Raw genomic sequence first — 25738 nt, 5'->3', positions numbered from 1 at the left:
AGAATTAAAAAAAAATGGTCGCAAGCACATCTTTCGGCAACCCATTTCTTTTTGTGATGGTTTTTGGAAAGAAAGAAAAAGCAAAGGTGTCGGTGCGGCAAGGGTACGGTCTGATTTTCTTGGGGTTATCGGCTCTTTCGAACACATAAAACGGTTCACGTAAAAAAGTATCTCTGTTAGTCAATAGTCTATTGTTGTAAATATCATCTACAAATTTCAACCTAAACATCGTTCTACGCTCACTGAGCTTCCGCAATGTAGGGCCTCTTTCATGTTAGTGACACTCGCTCCAAGTTTGTAATAGTTTAATACAAATCAAGCACATTAGTTTTGTACCTTTTCAAGTTTGTCTATTAAATAATTTTGGTGTGGATCCCAGACAACTGAGGCGTATTTCATACACGGACGGATATATGTAAAGTATAAAGTTTCTCTAATTTTCCTCGGGGCTTGCCGAAAATTTCTCCGTACAAAATTAAGCATTAGTATTGCCCTTAGGGCTATCATTTCAACATGTCCCGTCCACGTTAAATCATTAGATAACATAACACCTAGATATTTTACATTTGAGCTAGGTTTAATCATTTTATTATTTGTTATGTAGAAGGAAGTAGTGGAATTTTTTTCCTAGTATATTTAACATGCACGCAGTTGTCAACATTTAGGTTCATTCTCTAATCTTTACAACACACTGATTTTTTTCTATATCACTCTGTAAAGTACTAATATCGTTGAACTCATTAATTAATCCATAAATAACAACATCATCTGCATATATTCGAATATATTATTGTATGTCATAAATAATGTCGTTTATGTACATCGGGAAGAGCTGCGGACCCAGTAACGAGCCCTGGAGACACCAGACTCGACGTTTACATACTCCGATTTTTCCCCACCAAGCACGACACATTGCCCTCGTCCACCTAGGTAATCTTTGATTTATACCAGTACGTTGCTGTCCAATGACAGTAAGCTAGGTTTATAGAATAACAGATAATGATCGACAAGGTTAAATGCCTTTATAAAATCAAAAACCAACAATCCACTTAGTTTCTAGCGTCAATGACTCCAACAAGAAAATGAAAGACATCAACAAGTACCGTGCTACAGGATGCTCCAGTACGAAATCAGTGTTGATCTCGAATAAGAAGCCTTTCGACGCTTAAATGAGCAATGAGATTACTATAAATGACATGTTCCATTAGCTTGCAGCTAGTACAGGTCAAAGAAATTGGTCTATAGTTTTTCACAGTTTTTAGCTCCTGACTTGTGTATTGGTTTACCATTTTCAAATCAGATGGAAGCTTTTGTTTCACGAAAGATTTATTAAAAAGAAAACATAAGTAATTCGCCAACTCTTCAGAACAGTTTTTCAATATAACCGGAGAAGTGTTATCTAGTCCGATTGCTTTGTGAACATCAAGTTCTCAAAACAACGAGGCTATACCATATGTTATCTCAATGGGTGAAATGACATGTTTCATTATTTGTTGCACGTTCGGGTGACAGCGTGATACAGAAGGTTTAGAAAAATCAGATTCAATATATTAATTCAGATGCGTTACTTTTCTTTTTTCATCCTCGATAAGTTCATCACCTACCAAAAGAGGAGGGACAGGTGTGTCATCCTTCTTATTTGTTTTACGAACTTCCAGAATTCTTTAGGGTTTATTTTAACTCTTTAGTGCACAACTTTTTTTATCTTTTCACAATTTTATTCTAGCAGACATAGAATACCACGGTGATCCCTATACTACCAATAAAATAAAATTGAACGTTTAAAAAATGTATATCGAAAAAATATAGGTGTGTTGCACATTTGCGACAAGGATGCAAATAATGTAATGTTTATAGCGGAATGTTACAAATGTGTTAACCATAGTCAAACTTGTATTTACAGACGTCAGTGAGAGATGTGGCCACATTTCCTTGTGTGATACAAAAGAAAGCAGTTGTTATTGCTTGTTGAGCTTGTTGAGTTTTGTGTGAGCAGTACGAATTTAAAAGTAGCGCTAAAGACGAGGACAAGTAGAAGACACAGACACGGACAGGCGCTGACTCGCAACTGATATTTAGTGAAGAATAAAAGGAAGATAAAGCAGAAGTGCAAGGACATATACGAAATGAAAAAGAAGACTAACCAAAACGAAAGAAAGCAACAATTATTTTTGACTTCAAAATTAAGAAATAAGAGAAAAAAATACGGTAAAAATTAAAAAAATTAAAAAAATTAAAAAAATTCTACACAAAACATTCAAATGAAAACCTACTCTAATTAAATGAAAGAAAGAAAGAGGAAGAAGAGGACTCTGAAAATTAATCTAGTTAAACGAAGTTCTCACACAAAATGTTGTAAGTAGTGCAATTCCTTCGCCGATAAGGCTACCGACGGTGCACTGATGCATGTATCCCCTTTAGCTGCTGGGTGATTTCAGATAAGATCGACCAAAGGATGGCTAGTCGACATTTTCAAATGAACTGATGTTTTTATATGTTATTGTCTAGTCTCTGGTATGAACGAATCCAAACTTAGTTTTAACTAGAAAAAATACTTGGGGATAGGAAAAATCGTAAGGCATGAGGTGGTGGACAGTTGCATTAACGCGCACTGATGGAGGGGGCCCGTTTGAGAGTGAATAACTAAAGCGATAACATTAGGAGAACTCTAATACGTTTTAGGCGCAAACTATCTGTATAGCTTGCTTGTAATATAAAGTAATCATATTTATTTAAAATTTATTTATTTTTCTAAAAATTGACAAACATGCCTGCTCGAACGACAAATGGCAAACTTTGGAGGTCTGTATCTCATGAAATAATTTAATCATTATGATATAATTTGCAGATATTATTCTACTAATATATAGCTAATTTTTAAAAAATAACTAAGGTATCTGTGTGATACAATAGTTAGGATATATTTAGTCAAACATGGAAAAAAAATCAAACAAAGAAAAATTCCGATGCGAATAAAAAAAAAACACCACCCTCGATTTTTTTTTAAATTTAGGTAACCTGTTATACTCTATTTCGGCATTCATTTCCATTAAAAACATGTTGCATCATTTTATTGAGAAAGAAGATACAACTCCCCAAAGTAGGGTCCTTTTTCAAAGCCTTCACTTAGCAGTGTTTTATACAAGAACTGACTCTGAGTTCCAGTTTCATGAAACCAACACACATCTTTTATATATTTTTATTCAGATGAGGCCAATGATAACTAAAGAAATCGTTCACACGCTTAAATTAAGGAGAAACTGCTGTGTACGAAGAGGTATCATATTACGGACTAGTGATCCGAGAAAAGATCATGCAGCCATCGGCCACTAGGAACTTTGTTTACTTTATTCTCCTGCGACACTATATGCTATTCCCTCTTCCGCTCTACCTTCATCTCTCTCTCTCTCTCTCTCTCATATATATCCCTGATATATATCCAGAACAAAAACATGTTCAAGCATTCCCTTTCTGCTTGGTAGTGTTCTGGGGCTAGCAAAAATCATTTCCTCGCTAAGCTCACGATTATGGCAAAATAGTTGCCGGAAACCGCAGACGACACTCGTCGCTAGTTCTGGCAAAACGGCCGATACAATCTTTTTTTCGCATTTCCCCGCTCGCTGTCAAGGACAAGGGGGTTCGCTTCAACCAGCAAAACATGGCCGCCGACGCCTGTTTACTGAGCAGTCATGCCTGTCGCCATCTCACTCGCTGGCGTCACGGGCGATAATATCAGGCACAAAGGGGCACACCAACCGGCAGCATTATCCCCAAATACTCGAGCCTCGCGTAAATACATAGAGTGTAAACGCTGTCGCCATGTTATCGTAGTAAGACCGCCCCCCCCCCCCCTCCCCCAACGGGGGACTGCAGTACGCGACGGCGTACTAACACTACGGCGACGATATCGACATCGCGGGCTCCGACTTTTCCCATAGTTCTACTCCACGGGCATTTCTCGAAACGCTTGATATTGTGTACGCCCGCCTGGAAGGATTTCAGGCGCGTAGTTAAGATAAGGCGGTTCTCCGCGGCAAAAGAAAGCAATTTCACAAAAGCTTAAAAGCGGCGGCGACTCGTGTGCGGTGAACGCTTGAGGTTTTGGTGTAGACAGGGTGTGTGTGTTCTCGTTGTTGACACCAGCCGGCGATAAGGCACTGCAGGCGGTAGCTCAGTACAGCAAGGGCTAATCCGAGTGACCATCAACGTAACCCCACCGCCAACCCCACGCGAACCGGTCGCCGACAGGGCTCAGGCTGTGTCATGAACTACGTGGTAGAAGCTCGGGTGCTTTCACATCAGCGCGTGGAGGGACGACAGTGCGATTCCGGAAAGTCTTTTTCGAAGGCCGCTAACCACAATTTTTTGTCTCGAGACTTTCCCTCTTTATTCTTTTGACGTGGATCAAGCTTTGCCGACAGCCTCAGTTGTGACCTCTCTTTTCAAATGTACGTTTGCAGTGAGTGAGCTCCTCAGCCTCGGACTTGTCACTTGTACACCCAGTAGTTCTTTCACTTGGCAATTATATGCCATCAGTTGGGGTTTAATTTCTATTATTTATGTATACATTATGAAGACATCCTGGAGCTCCGAACGAGTGTTTTGTGCAGATTACTTTTGCAAACACAAAAAGACTATACCAAAGCAGCGGAATTTTCGAAGTGTTGGCGAGTGGGACCTAAACTCGTTGAAGCAAATTCTTCCGCCCGACTGTTCCACCAAAGTGTGTGCGACAGTCTACCTGTGCTACCATTGCTTCATGCACATCACTAAGGAGATCTCGATGCGAAGCTCAGAGCAGCGCCCTGACATATTTGTGCCAGCTGAAGAAGCAATTGAAGATCTAAATCGCAGCATACTACCTACAGATGTGTCGCCGCTGAGACAACCAAGCGTCGTAAGAAGTCGGGACAGGCCTGCCTATGTCAAGAGAAAGCAAGAACTGGAGCAGGTTGCTGTCAAGAATATACGCTCAAGGCTACGTATTGCGTACGACAGGGACGCACCTTCGGGGTCGTCCGAACCAACATGCTCCACATGCACTGAGCGGGTGGACAACTTTCGGCAGGCCTTTGAAACCGCCACCTCTCTCCGGGAACGTTGTCAACTGCTTACACTCCTGTCGTCAACACTGACGAAGAATGAGGTTCAAAAGGTGATTCCACAGGCCTCAATGTACCTCATCAGTAAATCCCGAAAACTCAAGGAAAAGCATGGCGTGTGGTATGAGCCGGATCCTTACACGAGGTGCAAGGTGAGCCCTGAGAACCTGTCTGCTGCCCTAGAGTACTTCACGAAAGACGAGCTACAATGTTCGCGCCAAAGTCCCAACCAGAAGGACGTCATCTCTGTCATGCTCAACGGAGAGAAAACGTTCGTGCCAAAGCGCTTCATGACACGCTCAATACGAGAGGCCTTCCGTATATACAAAGACAAGCATCCCGATTCCGGCGTTGGGCTAACGAAATTTTATTCGTTGCGCCCTAGATGGGTCCAATGTATTCCACACCAGGAAGTGTGCGTCTGTGTGCGCTGCGCCAATTATTATCTTTGTATTGCCGCTCTAGAGAACGTTACAGGCTCAACATTCAACACTGGTGAAATGAACTCGGCATTTCTGTGCGACCCAGCAACAGAACTGTGCCTTCAAGGAGACTGTGATCACTGCCCAAAAGGCCAGTTTCTTACACTCCAGGAACTTGATATCCCGGAGGATGAAGAGATTGTGCTTGCAACATGGGAGTCCGGCGACCTTGTGAAAAAAACTTTGGAACCTGAGACTTTCCTAAAAGTCATCCAAGTGACGGTTGGAAGTTGGGTACTTCACAACCATATCCGGCAAACGCAAGGTAAAGCGATCTACGATGAAAAACAGTGCATGCAACGCGGGAGCATTGTCTTTCATTTTGACTTTGCTGAAAACTGGACCATCGTGCTTCCTGACGAAGTGCAAGCATATCACTGGAAAAAAAAAACAAGTTTCGATATTTACATGTGTAGTGACGACAATAAAATCTACAAACAGCTTTGCCATCATCAGTGAGGACCTGTGTCACGACGCCGCTCACGCTTGCTTGGCTCTAGAAAAAGTGAAGGAGTGGGTTGAAGACAACGTTGCGGTATACTCGTACGTGACGTACGTAAGTGACGGCGCCGCCAGTCATTTCAAGAATCGCTACCAGCTTCACCAATTTGCAAAGGACGATTGCCCACAAGCCCAGTGGTTATTTTCTGCATCTGGACATGGGAAAAATGCATGTGACGGAGTTGGCGTACTCGTGAAGCACCAGGCCACGCTGAACAACCTGAGAGAACGTTCAGTAAGCGCAATTCAGACGGCCAGGACAATAGTGAGCGTTCTATCAAAGAAACTGAAAGGCGTGCATCTTGTATATCTGGACGAAAATGAGGTTGTTCGGTATCGTGAACAAAAAAAAGAAGAGTGGCTGACGGTGCGCGCCTTCTCTGGCATTCAGTCTTGGCACGCGTGGCGGCTCAGCAAGTCATCAACAGAAGGGACCTGTGACGTATATGTATCACGGACAGTCGGATCTGCTTGGAAGCAACTTTATTAAATGGGTACAGCGAGGAAAACCTTAGCGTAAAGTGCCGAATTTGATTTCCCAAGGACTGCTCATTTTGAATGCAGGGACATCTTATTTATCACATTTTTCTTCACGGGGTATTTAACCTACTGTTTTTGTTGGCGGTTACTAATAATTTTTATCTGATCACTATAAAAAAAAATCCCAAAATGTTATCCTCGAGCAGGATAAAATATATCGGCTTGCCACGATTCATTCATACACCGAGAGCATCGAAGCTGCTCCAGTTAGGCACTATGGCATCCGTCACCTGAAATTGTTTGTAATCGTAAATACACAGCCAACCTAAATATCTTACTATTATATCTTTGTTTTTGTGTGTGGAAGTAAAGTTATTTATTTTACTCTAGATGTAAAATATACCGGAAGGTACAACTTCACACTGCATCATCTTTTCTCAAATCATTAGTCTCTAATATGATACCACTTTGTACGCCTATGTAAAATGCTGTATATAGTTTCTCCTCCCTTTTACTGTGTGACCGATCGCTCTTTTTATCAATGACCTCATCTGAATAAATGTATATAAAAGATTTGTGCAAGTTTCATGAAACTGGAACTCAGAGTCACTTCTTGTATAGGACACTGCTAAGTGTAGGCTTTGAAAAAGGACCCTACTTTGGGGAGTTGTTTCTTCTTTCACAGTGCAATGATGCAACATGTTTTAATAGAAATGAATGCCGAAATAGAGTATAACAGGGTACCCAAATTTAAAAAAAAATCGAAGGTGGTGTTTTTTTTATTCGCATTGGAATTTTTCTTTGTTTGATTTTTTTCCCATGTTTGCCTAAATATATTGTAACTATTGTGTCACTCAGATACCTTATTTATTTTTTCAATAATAGCCATATATTAGTAAAATAATGTCTGCAAGTTATGTAATAATGATTAAATTATTTCATGAGATACAGATTTCCAAAGTTTGCCATTTGTCGTTCGAGCAGGCATGTTTGGCAATTTTTAGAAAACTAAATAAATTTTAAATAAATATTATTACTTTATATTACAAGCAAGTTGTACCCATAGTTTGTTTCTAAAAAGTTTTAAAATTCTCCTAATTTTATTGTTTTAATTATTCACTTTCAAACTTGCCCCCTCCATCAGTGCGCATTATTGCAACTGTCCACCTCTCCCTGCCTTACGATTTTTCTTGTCTCCAAATTTTTTTTCTGGTCAAAACTAAGTGTGGATTCGTTTATACCAGACACTACACAACGTCATATAAAAACATCAGTTGATTTAAAAATGTCGACCAGCCACCCTTTGGTCGATCTTATCTGAAATTACCCTGCTATGACTTGCGCCTCATAAATTTCTCTTGTTCGTTGATCTCTGAACTTTTTTAGAATTTTTGTTCGATGGAATTGAGGAGTGCACTTGCAATCTCGTACGTGTAGAGCAAGATGTCCCGCCGGTGAAGACTTAAGAGACAGTGCATGCTCTCGCAATCTCATGTTCACACACCGGCCAGTTTGACCCACGTACACCTTCCCACACGAGAATAAAATCTCGTATACTACGCCTCTAAGGCAGTTCACAAACTTATTAACATGCTTGACATCGCAATGTTCCTGTTTGTCGTGTTGGGAATTGATTTTCGGGCACAGCCTTTTCAACTTGTCAGGTGCAGAAAGCACCACCCTGACATCAAACCTGTTGGCTACCTTTTTCAAGTTATGTGATATGGAATGGAATTACGGCACTATGACTGGTCGGCTCCTCTTCTCTTTGCTTCGGTCTTGTATTTTTTCATGCATTATTATATTTTCTGCCACATCCATCAAGATAGACTCGGGGTATCCCGAACTTTGCAGTGGCTGGATTTGGTTGGCGAAGCTCTCTCCGGCTGAATGGTGACACGACTTGTTTAACGCCGCTCTTAAGCAATTGGTCACGATTCCTCTTTTGGTGAGTTTTGAATGAGCTGAGTCGAATCGGAGTAGCTTTTTCTTTGATCTTGGTAAATACATCCAGCACAAATGGTTGTCCTGGAAGGTCATTTGCAAGTCTAAAAATTGAAGGACGCTGTTTGTGGGAAGTTCATGTGTAAATTTGAGTCCTTGAGAATGCTTCACAAAGGTGGCGTGGAGGTCGTGAACTGCTTTGGTGTTGCTGTTTTCCAAACAATTACAGAGAAGTACGAGGTAGTCGTCGACGTATCTAAAAATACGCGTGACTTGGCCGCTTGGAAGATTGTCGGCAATAACCCGGTCGCACTTGGACAGGAAGATATCACATAACACAGGGGCAACGCATGACCCTATGCATATTCCCTTTCTCTGACCGCAGTTCTTGCCATTAAACGTGACTATAGTGGATGACAAGTAGAACCTTAAGAGCTCTAGAAATGATCCTACCGGTAGGCCACAATTATTTTGGAAGGCTATTGCTCCATTTGCTTCAATAGATACACTTACTGCTTCAAAGATTTCAGCATGTGGGATGGAATAGAATAAATCTTCAACGTCGAGAGAGAGCCCATAACGTACTGTTGAAGCATTGGTTTTTAGATATTGAATTAAGGCATCAGAATTGGGTACCAGGAACGGATCATCAAGTTGGAGAGTGGAGAGTTGACGGAGAAGGAAACGTGAAACCGCTCCCTGCCAAGAACCTCTTTCCGTGACGATTGCACGAAAAGGACACTCTCTCTTGTGCGTTTTGGCAGTAAAGAATACATCTAGCAGGTCTTCTTTTGCAGACGTGATCTTTTTCATTAGTTGTGTCAATTCAAGTAGTTCAGCAGTAGTTCATACGAATGCCCTTGCATCCGAGAAACTAGCAACCTTGTCGCTTCTCACTCCAAAGCACCCAGTGGCCAATCTGAACATAGAAATACTAACAGTGAGGTTTGTAACACAGATTAATTTGTCAATGATAATACCTAATCTATCCTAGCTGACATCTTAAGGTGGACGCGGTGCTGAAGGACCTCTTGTTTTCTTCAGCTGGATGCATTGCTCCACTAACTCATTGCTGGGCCTTCTCCTTTTCTTCAGTTGCTCTATTCCTGCTTTGCAGAGTGACATGGCAAGGTGAGCTTTCGTGTTGGTTGATCGGAAGCAGTCTCAGCATTCCGCCTGCACAGCGGCCAGGCATTTAGAGCCGTCAAGTCGAGAATATTAAAAATAGCGGTGGATTAGCTCGGCTATGCCAGGATATACGTAGCGTGAGCTTATGCGCACAAATGAGAGGCGCCATCAAGCACGCAGCGGCGCCAGTGCGTCTGCCGCGGCTATGACGTCACTCCTCTGGAATGCGCAGACCGGCGAGGCTGGCGCGGCGGCGGCGGCTCCGGCGCAGCAGCTGTGCGCCGTGTGACGTCACTGCTCCTCGCGCATGCACAGCACGGAGCACGGTTCATTATGCGAGCCAAGCGAAACTGCTCAACCTCGGCCAGTGTAGCTCACGCTACTAAAGAAAAATACGAAAATGCCATTTTTTTGATCGGAGATGCGTGCGGTAGGGGGAGATCAGAGAGTCTAAGAGATCCACACCTCCCACTGCTTGTTGTAAGCGCCTATCACCGACGGACACGGTATGTCGGGCCTCTCCTTTTCTTTTTGATCCAACTTGGCGCAGTTAGGACAGGCTCTACGCCAACAAAGTTGTACAGCAAGTTGACGGCTTTGTTGTCTTGCCACCTTGTACATGACAGCTGAATGCCATACAGTGTCGCTACCTTCTCTTCAAATCTTCCCCTTCCTTTTTCTTTCATTTCCTTGTCAGATGGTATGCTGACTCCCGATACTCGGTTTATCCGGACTGTATGCCGATACAGTGCACGGTTTCTTTTTCCAGGTACACCTCAAGGGTTGGACAGTTCAAGTAGTTATCAAAGTACACATTGTGGTGGACGCCCTTTGGGATTAACCTGCACAAAAGAACAACACTGTTCCCTTTTGCTCCACAGTCAGGCTCTCCTGCAAGTCTTGGGGCAGAGTTCTCCTATCCCGTGTACAGCTCTAGCTTGTACGAGAAGGCGCTTATTCCTGAGAGAACAAATGCTTTGTACACCCCTTTCTTGGGTTTCTGGGGAAAATACTGCTTCAGTGCACTTGCGCTTTTGAAAGGTATAATCTGTTCATCAAAAGACAAGTGCTCTTCAAGTGGTATCAGCAACAACTGTTCATTTGCAGCATCGACCAGCGGTCGGATCGTCACAAGCCGGTCTCTATCAGGATCATCTCTTGGGCCGAGAAAGCCATTGTTCACAAAGTGAAGGTTGCGCTTCAACTGTTCGAAGCGTGTCAGCGTGAGGTTGTCACCTACTTGGCTTACCCTGGTAGCTTCACTCCAGTACCACCTGGTGTTGTTCATCTAAGTTATAGGCATCCACATGCAGGTGCCTAGAGAAACTTTAATCTACTCGCCACTGGTGCAGAGGTGCTTACTGGCATCCTTCTGGACTGAGCACAAATGGCTCTCATTTGCAAGAAGCAAAATAAGAGCGCCCGAGAATATGAACTTGGAGTAGTGGAAGGGTGTTTCAAACTCTTAAATTTCCTGCGGAAGCTCATTTTGTCCAGTAAACTTGACTGTTTCAGGACCCCGCATCAGGCGCGCTCCGCAACCTCGGCAGAAGCGAAACGAAACGCAGACGAACTAAGGGAGCGGGGGAACGACATTCAAGCTTGCGCGTTCACAACTCACAAGAAGTGCTTTGGTGTCCTCGAAATTTTAAAGCATGAAATGCTTTTTAACGCTACAACCGCCCCCCCTCCCCACCCCCTCCCCCCCTAATCCCACAATTCGGTTTGTACGTCCGTCCATCCATGCATTTCCCGCTAAATTTAGCGGGGAAATTGATATCACGACACCTATACACAAATTCGGTTTCTCAGCTAAATTTAGCGAGAAAATTAATATCACGTGACCTCATGTCACGGAACTTACAGACCAGTTCAGTTTACCCGCTAAATTCAGCGGAAAAACTGACGTCACGTGACCTATGCACCAATTCAGTTTCCCGCTAAATCTGGCGGAGAACATTCGTTGCGTCACGTCACCTCACGTCACGCGACCTATACACCTTGGGGAAATTGGCGGCACGTGACTTACACGTCAACTCGGTTTCCACTCCAAATTTAGCGGGAGAAGTCACGTCTTGTGGCTAGAGCATCGGTTCTGTTTCCCTGCTAAATTTATCAGGAAATTGACGTCACGTGACCTATACAACCATTCAGTTTCCCCGCTAAATTTAGCCGGAAAATACATATCACATGACACACCAACTCCCTTACCAATTCTCTATAATACATTTCAAGCATTATGGGACTTTGAAATTGAAGGTCGCTTCCAATTTTCTTCATTTCCATTTGCCACTCGTCACATCAGCTTGTTAATTTCTGTAAATGCTCATTTTATTTCTTCTGGCCATTCAATATCTGTATTTCTGAATATATAATGCATACATGCGTACATTTTATTTCCAGTTTTTAACATCTTACAATCTCTGCCACATAAACCAATTAGGCTTGTGCGTGGGGCGCGGCAGGTACACTAGGCACACACTCATGTTAAAATGAAATTTGTTCCTTTGGCATGCCCAATAATTTCATTTTGATAATGTACACGTTGAACTCTGTTTTATGAGTTTAAATCAAAAGCAAACACAAAATTCTATAAACGTAAGGGTAAATTCAAGGTTTATTTACAGTCCGAGGTGGAACAGATCACAATAAAAAAAAAAGATCTATAATAACAGACATGGTCGGAGGGGTGCCCCGTTTGATTCTGATTTTCTTTATAATTAGTTGCCTTGTTGGTTACCTTTTTTTTCTCTCCTTATTCATATACTCTTTAATTCGTTTTCTTTCTTTTTTCGTGGCTTTTTACATTGAGTCATATCTTCAGGGCCGTTCGTTAAAAAGTTTAGGTACGTAGTATTTTCTCGTTGCCTCTCCATATTTGGTTTTTATATATGGTTCTACTTTTATGCTGCCTGGGCGTTACGTTCTTTCCTTAACTGTTTATATTTTAGGTTTATAGTTCAAAAAAGGTTTTGTTATTGTGTCATACTTCAATTGATCACTGAACTACAACACTCGTAAATCTTCCTGCATATACTTATTAGAAACATTTTTTCGCTATCATGTCCATGCTTTATTAATATCTTCTTTTGTATAGTTTCGATTTTTATATGCAGATATTTGGTACAGTGCCTACAAATAGTTATTCCAAATTGCAATATCGATTTTCCTAAAAAGTTATACCTAAATCCTTCGAAGTACAGAACTGGGAACTATATCTTCAGTTTGAAACATATGTGTCGTCAGCGCTCTCAGTTTCTTGCATACCTGTTCTACATTAATTTTTCATTTAACATGATGAGCTATACACATTCTAAGGTATTTTACAGTTTCGAAGTGTTCTAGTGCTGGCTAAAACAGTTGTTGCAGTTACTCTCGTGCATTTTGATTGCTATTTCAGTTTGTATATTTTCCCTGGGTCTCGGAAGCGCATTACTTGGGATTTGGGAAAATTTATGATTATTTGATTTTCACGTTACCATTGACGAATATTGGAAAATATCTTCCTGAACCTCCCCTACAGCGCTTGCATATTTTTGCGAGCGTAGAGAATTACCGTATCATCTGCAGACTGAAAAAGTTTATCTGTTAGTTTGACCTGGCCGGGTTATCTCGTTAACATATAAATTAAAAAGTGATGGGCAGAGTGCTATTCCTTGTGGTACTCTGTGGTTGATTTTAATTTCTCTACTATATTTGGAACCTAGTCGCTGCACTTGGTGTCTATCGATGAGATATTTTTTTAAAGCAAATCATATGCCCTCCCCCGAGTTCCTTAATTATGTAATTTATCTAATAATACAGAATGATTTACCGTTTCAAAAGCCCTAGTGAAGTCTATAAAAAGGCTACTATATATTTCACGCTGTCTATGTTTTCGTGCACGTAATCAAAAAAGTCCTTTAATAAATTACTGGTTCCTATATGTTCTCTAAACCCATACTGTGTATCAATTACTACATTATGCTTCGTGATAAAGCATCCAAGTATTTAATTAATATATTTCCCATTATATAATTCAATACCTAGAGTACACACACTGGTTTATAATTAAGAAGTATGTTTTTCTCATTTTTTGTATATTGGCTATACTACAGCTGTCCTAAATTTTCTAGGAATGAAACCCCTAAAGAATATACAATTGCACATCTGAATCAGTACGGTTTTAACATACGAATACCTTGGCCTTATTTGATCAAACCCAACTGCTTCGCTCATTTACGTATTTTCCATATTTACGTTAATTGGGTGTTAATTGCAGTCTCGAGCAAGTTAAAATCGTGCCGTAGACAAGACCTTGAGACTTGTGACGAGTGCGTATGGCTCGAAATTTTATTGCGTGACCGTAGTAAATACCTCATCGGAAACTATTACTTCCCACCTAAATTTGAATGCTCAACTTTTATTTCACACTTCGGCACTTTAACAAGTCTAATCAATTTTAGCGAATACAAAGTGCAAATTTTTGGAGATTTTAACCTTCCAGACGTAGACTGGGCCCTTGGCAGACTTGATTGTTGTGATTACCTGACAGAGAGCAAAGCTTCTTGGTTTTTGCCACTTATCAACTTTTATGGTCTTTCACAGCACAATAATCTAACGAATGCTTCTGGCAATACACTTGACTTGCTTTTATCAAACTTCCCTGTTGGCGCGATAGCGTCTTCGTCACACACCTTGGTGAGGGTCGATGCTTATCATCCGCCCTTTGAAGCCGAATTTTACTTGCCATGTTTATCGCGAGAACTATCGAAATTCATTTACTGTTACGAAAAGGGAGATTACTTCAGCATTTACAGGCATGTAGAATCACACGCGTGGTCTGAGCTATATGATTCCAATGACTCAGATTTTGCAGCACAAAAATTGACTTCGGTAATGAAGGAAGCTATCGAAGAGTATGTGCCTAAAAGGCTCGTCAAACCGAGGAAATTTCCGAGCTGGTTTTCGAGGGAATTGAAGACTGCTCTGCGTAAAAAGACTCGTTTTCATGGTCTATACAAGAGAACGTGTAAACAAGTATGGTACCAAAAGTTTTCCAACTTTCGTTCCCTAGCTAAAATATTGCTTGCACGTGACAAATACGTCCACGAAAGACATGTTGAAAATAGTCTATATTCTGATCCCAAATCTTTCTGGAAACACGTAATCACCAAACCGCATTCGTTTTCACAACATTCATCTCTGCGCTCTTCTAGTAACGGTGATACTCATTATGTTACATCGCCAAAAGACATCGCTGATGAGTTTGCCTCGTTTTTTAGCAGCTGCTACTTACCGCCCATACATTCGGTGAAGTCACATCTAATCAATGATCCCAGTGATGGGGACTCGCTCTCCCTGTTCAGTGTTGCTACACGGGACGTTGAAAAGGCGATTAAAAAGCTCAAGCCGAAATCGTCAGTGGGCACTGATGACATTCCACCATTTATTATTAAAGGATGCTGTGGGCTTCTAGCGCCAATTTTAGCCCATATTTTTAATGTATCTTTGCGTACCAGTATGTTTCCAGCAATATGGAAGGAAGCCATAGTTGTGCCCATTCATAAAGCTGGTGATGCTGGTATTGTATCAAATTACCGTCCTGTGTCACTACTGTGTGGTTTTGCTAAAGTATTTGAAACCATTATGCAAGAATGTCTTTTCTCTCATTTATCTAAGTATCTGACGCTGCAACATCATGGTTTTATTAAAGGGCGCTCTGTCGAAACTAACCTTTGTACTTTTCTACACAACGCAGCCCCGGTCGTTTCAAACCGAGGGCAGGTTGACTCGGTATATTTCGATCTTACAAAGGCTTTCGACAAGGTTGACCATGCTTTGCTTGTACATAAATTGAAACAATATGGTTTCGCCCCTAAACTTTGTGAATGGGTTTATAGTTACTTGTCATCGAGGAAAAATTTTGTTCGAGTTGGTACTGTTTTATCTAATCCGTTTTTCCCAACTTCAGGCGTACCCCAGGGGTCAGTGTTGGGGCCACTGTTGTTCCTGGTATTTATAAATGATATTTTAAAGTGTGTAAAGTTTGCTAAAGTGCTTTTATTTGCCGATGACATTAAGTTATTCTCAAGCATTTGTTCTGAAAAAGATTGTGATGCGTTACAGTCTGATGTTTCGAGTATTTTGCAATGGTGCTCATCCAACGGTTTGCCTTTGAATATAAACAAAACTAAAGTCATCTCGCTAACTAGACGTAAAAATCCCTTACATTTTAAGTACACGTTGGGAAACTGTATTATTACTCGAACTGATATGATCAGGGACCTCGGGGTGTTAGTCGATTGCAAACTGACGTTCAGTTCTCATGTAACTACTATTTGTGGTACCGGGTTCAAAATGCTTGGTATGATTTCCCGTTTGACTCGGCACTTCCAAGCACCTGAGGCCATATTACGTTTACTTTGTGCTCTGGTCAGGCCCAGGCTCGAATTCGCTTCTGTCGTGTGGAACCATTTAACGGAGACTGAATCTAGACGTATTGAAGCGGTGCAAAGGCGTTTGGTTCGCATAGTCTATGATCGATACTTCCACAGGAGACTTTACTTCGACCACCATTCTCTGCTTAAGATTTTGAATCTCAGCACTTTGGATGACCGAAGGCATTGCCGAGATGCGGCTTTTCTACAAAAGCTTATCCAGGGTGTAATTGACGTACCTGACCTTTTGGACAGCATAAAGTTACGTGTGCCAACGAAATTCACGCGACAGTGCGACATGTTCTACCCCGACATGCGATTAAAGGAGTCACCAATCTATCGTATTCAGACATCATGCAACCTCCTTGTCCAGCACGATTTTTTTTTCATGCCTTATTTTACCTTCAACACCTGATGTGTATTTTATGTACTTTGTTACGACTGTTTTATTATGCTGACTGTTCTAATATGACTATTGTGGTTTCCATGTTTGCATGTTTCATAGGAATCTGACTTCTGTGCACCAATGTCAAAACCATTATGGTGTTTTTGGGCACGCAATAAATAAATAAATATCAAATATAAAATAAATATCAAATACGTTTGGTTGTTTTCAGTCATATCTGGAAGAAATAATGAATCACTGATTTTAGTTCATTATGTTGTCGTTCTGTTGGTCCACTATAAAAAGTTTCGACAGACTGTAAATATTCTGTTTTAAAATCGTTGACGATCTTTTCGATATCATATTTAGGGCCAAAGGAATTCTCATTGTTGCTTCAATTGATTTTTTTGCGTCCTATTAGCTGATTTACCAATAATCAACACTGCCGAATCTTTGTTTCGAAAAACTTGGTCCAATAATAACTTATATTTGTATTTCTCATGAAATATATCACTTTCTTTCTAATTTCCCGATGGTTGTTTTTATATTTCTTCTTAAAAGGAAAGCGTTTTAGAGCTGCCATGCTCGTTTTATTTTTTTTATTTTTAAATCGTAAATTTTCTTAGTTATCCATTCACTTTGTTGCTGGCGCTTTTTTATGTTGGTCTTCTGGATTGATTTCTCATATATGTTCATGAATGTATATATAAATCATTACATGGTTTTTCTGGACTTTTTTGTCTAGCTATTTCACTCCACAACACTTCCTAAATATAATAATATACTTTTTTTGCTTTTGATAAAATGACCTTCACTTAATTCTTTTTTTTAGCCTTAAAAATGTATGTGATAAAGTTGTTGCTACAAAATAATGGTCGGCTACTTTTACTGCAATAATTTGACCCTCAGGTTTTCCCTCCTTGGTGCGTATATGTGTCTGATCTACACGCGATTGCGTCCATTCGCCCCCGGATATTTGTTCCCGTGCGAAATATTGTATCAATGTCTCCGAGTAGTATAGTGCCACGTTATATAGGTATCGATTTGCCAACGCATTCAAACTGTTATTATGTGGCTTTACGTCTCCAGCAACAATTATATCATGATCTTTGTTTTCGTTGAACCATTTGTTTATATCGACAGTAAATTTATCCGCATTTTCATGAGGGGCTTAGTGAAAACCTAGTACGTAAGTTAGTTTTCCGTTTCATACTTGGGTTCGCCGTTGTTTATGGTACTTAATCGGGTCACCAATTATGTGGGGGACCGTGAGGTGCTACCATGTTAGTTGCAGTACAGTGTTCTAGAAAGTTGTAGTGGCAAGAACGGTGGCCGCCGCGTGAAGATTTTGCATGTAGACGACACCGTAGCGCTGCTGTTCTGAGCCCTAGGAACGGGCCCCCGTCAGCTTCGTCGTCGGCGCTGCTCGGCGTGTACTACTGTGGTTCGACTGGAGCTTTTCGCGATGCAGAATAATTGCTATAGTGAAAAATTGTAGGTTTTCCTTTGCACTAATGCGTCTAGAGTGTGTGCTTTCTTCTATTTCATTATTGGAGTGTTTTTGATGGAGATCATTTGATTAATATCGACCCCCCCCCCTTTCCCAGTACTGACAGGTCATTCAGCGACGCTCACTTCGGCTGCACGCTTAATAGCTGCGAAAGAAACCACGCGATACTGATATAACAAAGAAAAATAGACAAATAAATCTCAATAAATCTCTCACTTTTTTAATGGTGAGAAGAACAATAAACTGGTGCATTGTTTTTTGTCATCGTGTTGCTGATGCGGGGACCAGCGTTGTGTAAGGTGCAAAGCCGAGCGCGTTTGGGAACGGCCAAGGTGCCACTGCAACTAGCGAACATATAGCAAATTGTCTTTTGTGCAAGTCAGTTTATGAAGAAAAAATATTTCGATTGGAAGTACATTAAGCATTAAAATAAAATATGCACGAAAACTTCAACAACCCCTCATATGAAAAAAAAAAAGTATTCTCAACTCACTGCTTTATGACTTCTCGAAAATGGTAGTAGCACATGACAGATATCCAGCAACATACTGCGCAAAAAGACTACAAAATAGTCATAATATATTGCGGCATGCAATCCTAACCTCTTCGCCATTGACGATGTGTACATAGTCCCGAAGAATAAGGCGCGGTTCAAAATGTCTCTCGCACACCGCTGATGTCTCGGCGAGGCGTTTACCTTCTCGGTTAAGATTTTTTTTTCCACTGTAGTCTGCGCGACTGGTGGGGAAGACTACCCACCACTACACCACAAAGAAAAGTGCTACGGTGCTACGTTCGGGAGAAGCGAACGTTACTAAAACACTCCGTTGGGAAACTCGCCGTCGAAACCTGGGCCTCTGGCGTCCACCGAGACCGAGCTAAATACGACAACAGCGCCACTCTTTATCATTTGTCTGTACTGCGGTCACCTCGAGCTTTTAACTAGAAAGCATGTTTTGTGTAAAAACAAACGGAAAAGACTGTTTTTGTATGAAATTTATTGGAGTTTAGTACAAAATGAAGGGCGCGTGATATTTTTAACATCTTTAGTTTGCAACGTTTTGCAGCAAAATTAAAATTGTTTTTATACAATCATGCCTCAGCGGGGCTTTCAGGTAGCGCGTCCCGACCTAGGTGCATTTTAACTTCGGTAGTAAGACGCGGCGTGTCCGCCGGGGAGACGGGGGTGGCACCCCTGTAACCTCTTCCACTGTATCTGTCTCGGCGCCAAAATGGCCGATTGAAGCCAAAATAGACGTCACGTGCAGTTCCTTGAGTGGCCGTTGCGGGAGAAGTGGCGGCGTTGTGTTCGCCATTAGCTCGGTGCTCGAGGACAGATTGGGGCACGTTTTCAGAGCAGTCTCTATGGCAGTTTCCCAACTGAGTTGTTTAGTAACGTTGGGAGAAGCGTGCCGCCTCAGCTTCGTCGTCTTCTTCGCTCATCGCACATCTACCATCTGCCAAAAATTCTCCTAGGGCACGGAACTCCAGCGCCACTCGTGGCCATCTACGTCGACCGTCTTCACGCGGCCCATTGTAAGCGGGCGCCGCTCTTGCCACTACATCCTCTAGAACACTGTAGTTAAAGTGAGGACATGGAAAGAGACAACGAACGACGTGGGTGCCTTTAATGGCGGGCTTCAGAGTATTTGTTTCTTCACGAACTGTCCGAGGCACCTACGTGTACCGCGCCTCGAGCCATCCCTTTGATTCTGTGTGAAAGATGGATCCGTGGGTGCGTTGCACCCTACACAGTTAACTGTATTTCGCGGCTTTGATATTTCGCAGATTTTAAAGTGTGGGTTTCGGCAATATTTAGTGGACACAGTATTTCGCGATTTGGAGTTGTGCGCTTAGTATTCCTTACCATATAGTAATTTATTTGGGTGATTTATTTTTCGGCATATTTCTGAAGTCCCGAAAATCCGCGAAAAACAGGTCCTCGCAAAAATGAAGTCGTTTACAGCGTACTTGGAACAACATGTTGCATTAAGAAGCTGCGGCTACTAGCAACGTTCGAGAGGTAGCCAGCCTGACTGAACTGCTTCACCTTAAAGCCGCGTATATTGCGTGTTATTATGTTTTACTCCCGACGTTTTATAACGATTTCTCGGTTGCTTCCAACAACGGATCACTCGGGAAAGAAAACAGTGAGACACCTGAAAGAAGACAGTACCCGAATTTCAGAATCGATCATACTCCACGCCCGAAGAAACTAGAATCGGAGAAAGCTATGTGCGTGTGCTCGTAGCTATGATAGTTATATTTAGTGCGCGAGCTGTCACAATGAATCCTCGTGCACGCGAGCATATTCTGACTAAATTCAGCTAGAGCGTAGGGAGCGTGGATACTGAACCCAAGACTTTAGTGGCCAGAATACGTGGCGCACGTTCTTTCCGCGAGCCAGATCTTACGAAAATGGCAGATCTGGACTTATATGGAAAATATGGATCTATAAAAAATTAGGCAGATCTGGCCATATCAAGCACATCAGTTTATATATGCCTTATCTAGCCGGATCTGCCCAATTTTTTATATATCCATATCTGGGTCTGCCAAATGGGGGTATATCTGCCTCCCACATCAAGGCTTTTTTTTTTTTTATTGCAGATTTGTTCTTAAAATAAGTCATGAAAGCTACACTTATGCGGTTTCTGCGAGTAAGTTATACGCCCGGGGGAACATTACGTGGGGGGCTAATTTTTGCGATTACTCGGCTAAATAATTAAAATTCACTAATTAACTTTTCAATAAGTCAAAATAGACATACGGTTCCAATAAGAAGCTTGCTGGGCGTCGTCCAAAATCCCTAAATCAGTCATTTTCAAAAAGTCTTTCAGCGCGTGAGAAGCGCACTAAAGTTACCACTCGTGGAGCAGGTACAAGGATAGCGGTTTCGGTAAGGCGGCCGCGCAATTTTTCCGTCTCTTATCTAGCCCCAGCCTTGTACCTGGTCCACGAGTGGTAACTTCAGCGCAGTACTGCGCTTCCCACGTGCTCAAAGTCTTTCTAAAAATGGCTGGTTTAGGGATTTTGCACGACGCTCAGCAAGTTTCTAATAGAAGCCATATGTCTATTTTCACTAATTAAAAGTTAATTAATAAATTTTAAATAATCAGCTGACTTATCGCAAAGATTAGCAATTTACACAATGTCCCCCTGGGCGTATAACTCACTCGCACAGACCGCATAAGTGTAGCTTTCATGGCTTCTTTTAAAACAAATCTGCAAGAATAAAAAAAAACGAAAAAAAAAACGGTATCTACCATGCTGGTGGTTGACTCTTCGACCCTCCACGGCGAGAGCAATGGTAAACTGTGCCGCGCTCGGCGGTAGCAATTACCCGGTATCCCGACGATCGTTTCGTCAGCATGAACCGCGAGACAGAGTGACAGAGTGTCCGTCAAGTTAGAGAAAGTACGAGCGGGAGGAGAGGGATACGTCCGCGGATGACCGAGTTTGGGGCACGCATCTCATAGCGGCGAGCAACTGCACATTTCTACCGTTGTTTACGTTCGCGCACGCCTTTGCATCGGCTTTTGCCGATTCGTGGAGTAGATGCCCTGTGCCTATGGTTACGTAACGCCGTTTCCCCGCTTGGAGCGCACCTTCGGGTCTCCCGGCCTAGTACGGGCGATTGTCGCGCCGCGAGCCCGGCCAGACGGCGATCGGTCGGCGGCGACCCCGTGTGCAAGCTCGCCGAGACGCCGCCGTCAGGGGATCGGTTTGTGCCGTCCGCGAGACGGTAACCCTTGCAAGGAGCGAAAGTATGTAGGCAAGCCGGTTAGGAAACATCATAATATAAAGCCTGAGTCAATGAGAGTTGTCCGTTATTTGATTTATCCTCATCTCAGGGTTTGGATTATGACGGTAACCTAGCGTTGTTTACCAGTATTTTGCAAAATTGTAACAATCTTTCTACAAGCGACTCGTAAAGCTGCTCGTCAAATTTTAGAACGCGTAATTAAGAGTCTTTGTTGTTGCTGTTTTTTCGTGACACGTCAAAACTTTGTCGTCGGCATATCGAAACTTTCTGCTCGTAGCGTAGTCGCACCAGTGCCGAAACATTCCGCACAATTATTCTTCCGGCTGCCAGGGGATAGACACGGCCTAAATCTAGAGGTAATCTGGAAGAATACCTTTAGGAAAACGATCAATTGTCGCGAAGTAGGTTGCAGCGCATTTACGTTGACAAGACGGGACTTGAAAGGTGTAATCCGAGAGAGATGTCGACACGGCCAACGCAAAACCACCACTCAAACACAAAAACGAGAAGGAAGATTTAACACGATGTAGCACAAGCTGTCATTTGTAGAACCGAACACTAAACGTATCACAAAAAAATTCTTGGGCTTTTTCGAAGAAGCTTTGAAGAAGAAGCAGACATCCGTAGCAGCCACGCAAGGCGAATTAACACGCCAATCTAGGTCCGGCTAAACGCATTCCGAGATAGCCAACTGCTAATGCGTCCTCCGTCAAACCGTACGCGACCACGTACCTTCTAACACGCTTTCACCTTAGGGAGAGAGAGAAAAGGAGAGAAGGAGAGGCCAAAATGGGTGTGTGCGAACAAAAGGCTTATCTTATGGGGCCACAACGAGGGGATTGGTCACTTGTAACGAAGGTTGACAGTGCAGTGAATGTTATGTGTTATGCTATGTGTGGCCTTGGGCTCCAGGCAGGTGCCATGTCTTGCTTTATCACCAGCTTCTAGACTGTAGTCACCTGACCCTAACCAGAGACATGATTGGCCCAAAACACGCGTAGCGTCTACCCTGCTGTAAATATCGAGTGAACATACAGCTTTATGAAGTCCAGCTTTTGAACTTCCGAAGAAGCTGTCCAGCTCGAAAGTGACCCAAAACGATGCGAGTTTGAAGATACTATGTTTTACGCTGCACAACCCACATTATAATTTTAAATTAAGAAATAAATGCGACAATCTTTTTGTGCACGATGTCCAAAAATAATTAGATAAATAGATATGTATATATATTTTTTACCAATAAATTTAGAATTAGGTGTACACTGTTAGGTTCCCGTTTTTAAATTTCAAATTTTTTTACGAAAGAGTTACACATAAAAGACATTACGGACAGCACATCTTCCGACTTTGAACACACGATGAATCGCCGACGCTCGCAAACGAACGGATGCGATGCTGCGCGAACTGTTTTTGAAAGATGCTGCGTAGGGTACTACGGGCGCAACGGCTTCGCAGCCGTTCGAAGGGAAAAGGATTCTGGACGACGAAGTAGCGCGTTTTGCATCTACAGTAAGCTAACGATTCGTGTTTACCCGCTCAATTTAGCGGGGAAACATTAACAAATTTGAACGTTCTCGTTCAACGAGTTCGCAGGCCGAGCGGCACCTATCCCTGTTGCGCTAGCCGTCTAAAGATAGGAGGTAAGCTGATTTTGTTTTAGTTCTGTATACGTGGTTGTTATCCAGCATATGTCGCAAGAGTTAGTGCGTGTACGCAAAAGCTAACGACTGGAAAACCCGTAAACTCGTACGGTGCCGTACTCGGCGGCCGCCGCCGTGCGTGCGATATGTGCCGTACTCGTCGCTTGTATACCAAAAAGCTGGCGACTGGAAAACGAGTGAACTCGTTCGCTGCCGTACTCGGGGGCTGTCACCGTGTGTGCGGTCTTTTGTACTCGTCGCTAAGCCTAATTTGTCATCCGGGCTCCGTTGGTGCAGCGGCGTGGCTCTACGCCGCGCTGCCAGTGACTTACAATACTGGGGCACTCTCGCTTTCGCGCTGCGGGTCAGTTCCAGACACAAAGCTTTGAGGCTCTCCGGCGCTGGCCGCGGCGCGCGAACACACGTGTGCTGGGCTGTACACGTCTGTTTTAGGGGCGACGCTCCTTAGGGGCTAGCCATGTCCGTATGTCCGTCCGATGTCCGGCGTTGGGTGCTCGTGAGCACGTGAGCTCACAAGCAGGAGCACGTGTACCCGGTGGCGGACGGACATACGGACATGGCTAGCCCCTAAGGAGCTTCGCCCCTAAAACATAATGCGTTTACCACTTTTATTGCAGCAAGTGCTTAGAGCAGGCACAGGATGGTATGCACCTCTTCCTTTGTGTAAACAGACAGCGTCAGTAGATCGTAGGTAAGTGCTGCGTCGCTAGCGGGAGCTCGTGCCGTCGCTTTGAGCATGGACTGAGCACGTCTTCGCAAGGACCGCAATCCTCAGCGTACGCTCTACTAAAACTTTTCTTACCCTATCTCTGGAGTGGCATGCAGCAAAGTCAATAGCATAGGCGCGAGAGCGCGGCCTTCAGAAGTGCTTTCCTTTCGCGACCGCTCGCGAAAGGAAAGCAAATCTGAAAGCCGCTCTCCCGCACCTGTGCTTTTGACTTTGCTGCACGCAGCTCATGACTCGGTATCACATCGCTCGATATTTTACAGACATCGAATACTACCTGCAACTGTGCACACGCGCATGGAGGAATATGGACCTTCCACCGTCGTCAAGCGGCCAACACTCCAAAGCTCGACGAGAGACATCGCAAAGCGGTAGACCCGTCCGTCTTGGTGATGCGGCGTTCTAGCATACCGCACATTGTAAGAACGCTGCTAGACACGTTGACGGCGTTGCTTAGGCAAGGCATACATGGGTAAATTGCTTTCAAAATGTAATTTAATTGCAATTACAATTACTTTGCTTCAAAAGCAGATTAACTACAATTACAATTACTACTTCGTGAAATGTAATTACTTACAATTACAAATTAATTTAAAAAACTAATGCAATTACAGTAAAACATTGTTATAACAAAATGGGATATAACAAACTAATGGATATAACAAAGCAATCATAATTCCCCTTGCTTACTAATAGTGGGAAGAAATGGACAGTGGCTATAACAAACTAATGGTTATAAGGATATAATTACGACCGCTCCTTTAACTTTGTTATAACGAGGTTTCACTGTACTTTGCAATTACCTATTTCTGAGAGCGACCCGACTTAGACCATATTACTTTAAACAAGTTGTATAGAATGCAACGTATTTGTTTATTTCTTGCCCCAATGTTTGTGGAGGCTTAAGCATCGCTACAGAAATGTCAGGTATTGTACTACTTTTTTTTTAATGAATTTTCTTAAATTCTTGACTGAACTTGACAGTTTGAGGCAATGAAGTACTACGTACTTATATTTTTTTATAAATGATAATAAATTTGTTCGTATGCTGGAAGACGCCAGATCGCTAAAGAAAAAATTGGGTTGACGGCCGGTTTTGTTAGCCCGGCAAATAAAAATGCGACAGTTAGGGCCGGTTGCACCAACGTCGCTTAGCACAAAGCGGAGCTTAGCCGGGAACTTAAGCTTAGTTTCGGTTTCGTTCGGTTGCACCAAACTCGCTTATCGCTAAACCTAGCACTAAACTACGCTTAACTTAAGCGCCCAACATTGGGCGCTTTGCTTCTGGTTGTTTCTTAATCCTGGATTAAAAACATGGCGGCTGGTTTGTCACGGTCGACGCGGTGGACGAAATTGGTTGTGCAAAGTGTTTTAGGCTACATCAGCGTGAAAGTTTCGACAGAATGACCTTCGGTTGTGACAAGGATGCAAAATATTGTCGCGTGAAGTGTTTATCGACCCCTGTTTTCAAGTCGGCTCTCCACTCTCAGGGCGTGTTAGCCCTAACCGAGATACGTACGGAGCTGTGGGGCTCACGTCTGTATTCCCGTTGGTTCTTCTGTCAACGAGCTGATTCGTATGTACTTATTGATTTTCGCATAGCTGTAACGTACTGTTATTTACCACCTTGTTT

The 25738-nt window shown here is 42.6% G+C and overlaps 1 pseudogene; it reads left to right on the top strand.

Annotated features, from left to right (window-relative positions):
- Window positions 1-9632: 9632 nt before the first annotated feature.
- Window positions 9633-25738, top strand: part of LOC121046209 — a 44594-nt pseudogene continuing 28488 nt past the window's right edge.

This window comes from Ixodes scapularis, unplaced genomic scaffold (genome assembly GCF_016920785.2).
Source record: "Ixodes scapularis isolate PalLabHiFi unplaced genomic scaffold, ASM1692078v2 PGA_scaffold6__148_contigs__length_123643588, whole genome shotgun sequence".
NCBI classification, from domain to species: domain Eukaryota; kingdom Metazoa; phylum Arthropoda; class Arachnida; order Ixodida; family Ixodidae; genus Ixodes; species Ixodes scapularis.
Note: the sequence above shows the minus strand (reverse complement) of the source record. Positions and strands in the feature narration are given on the sequence as shown.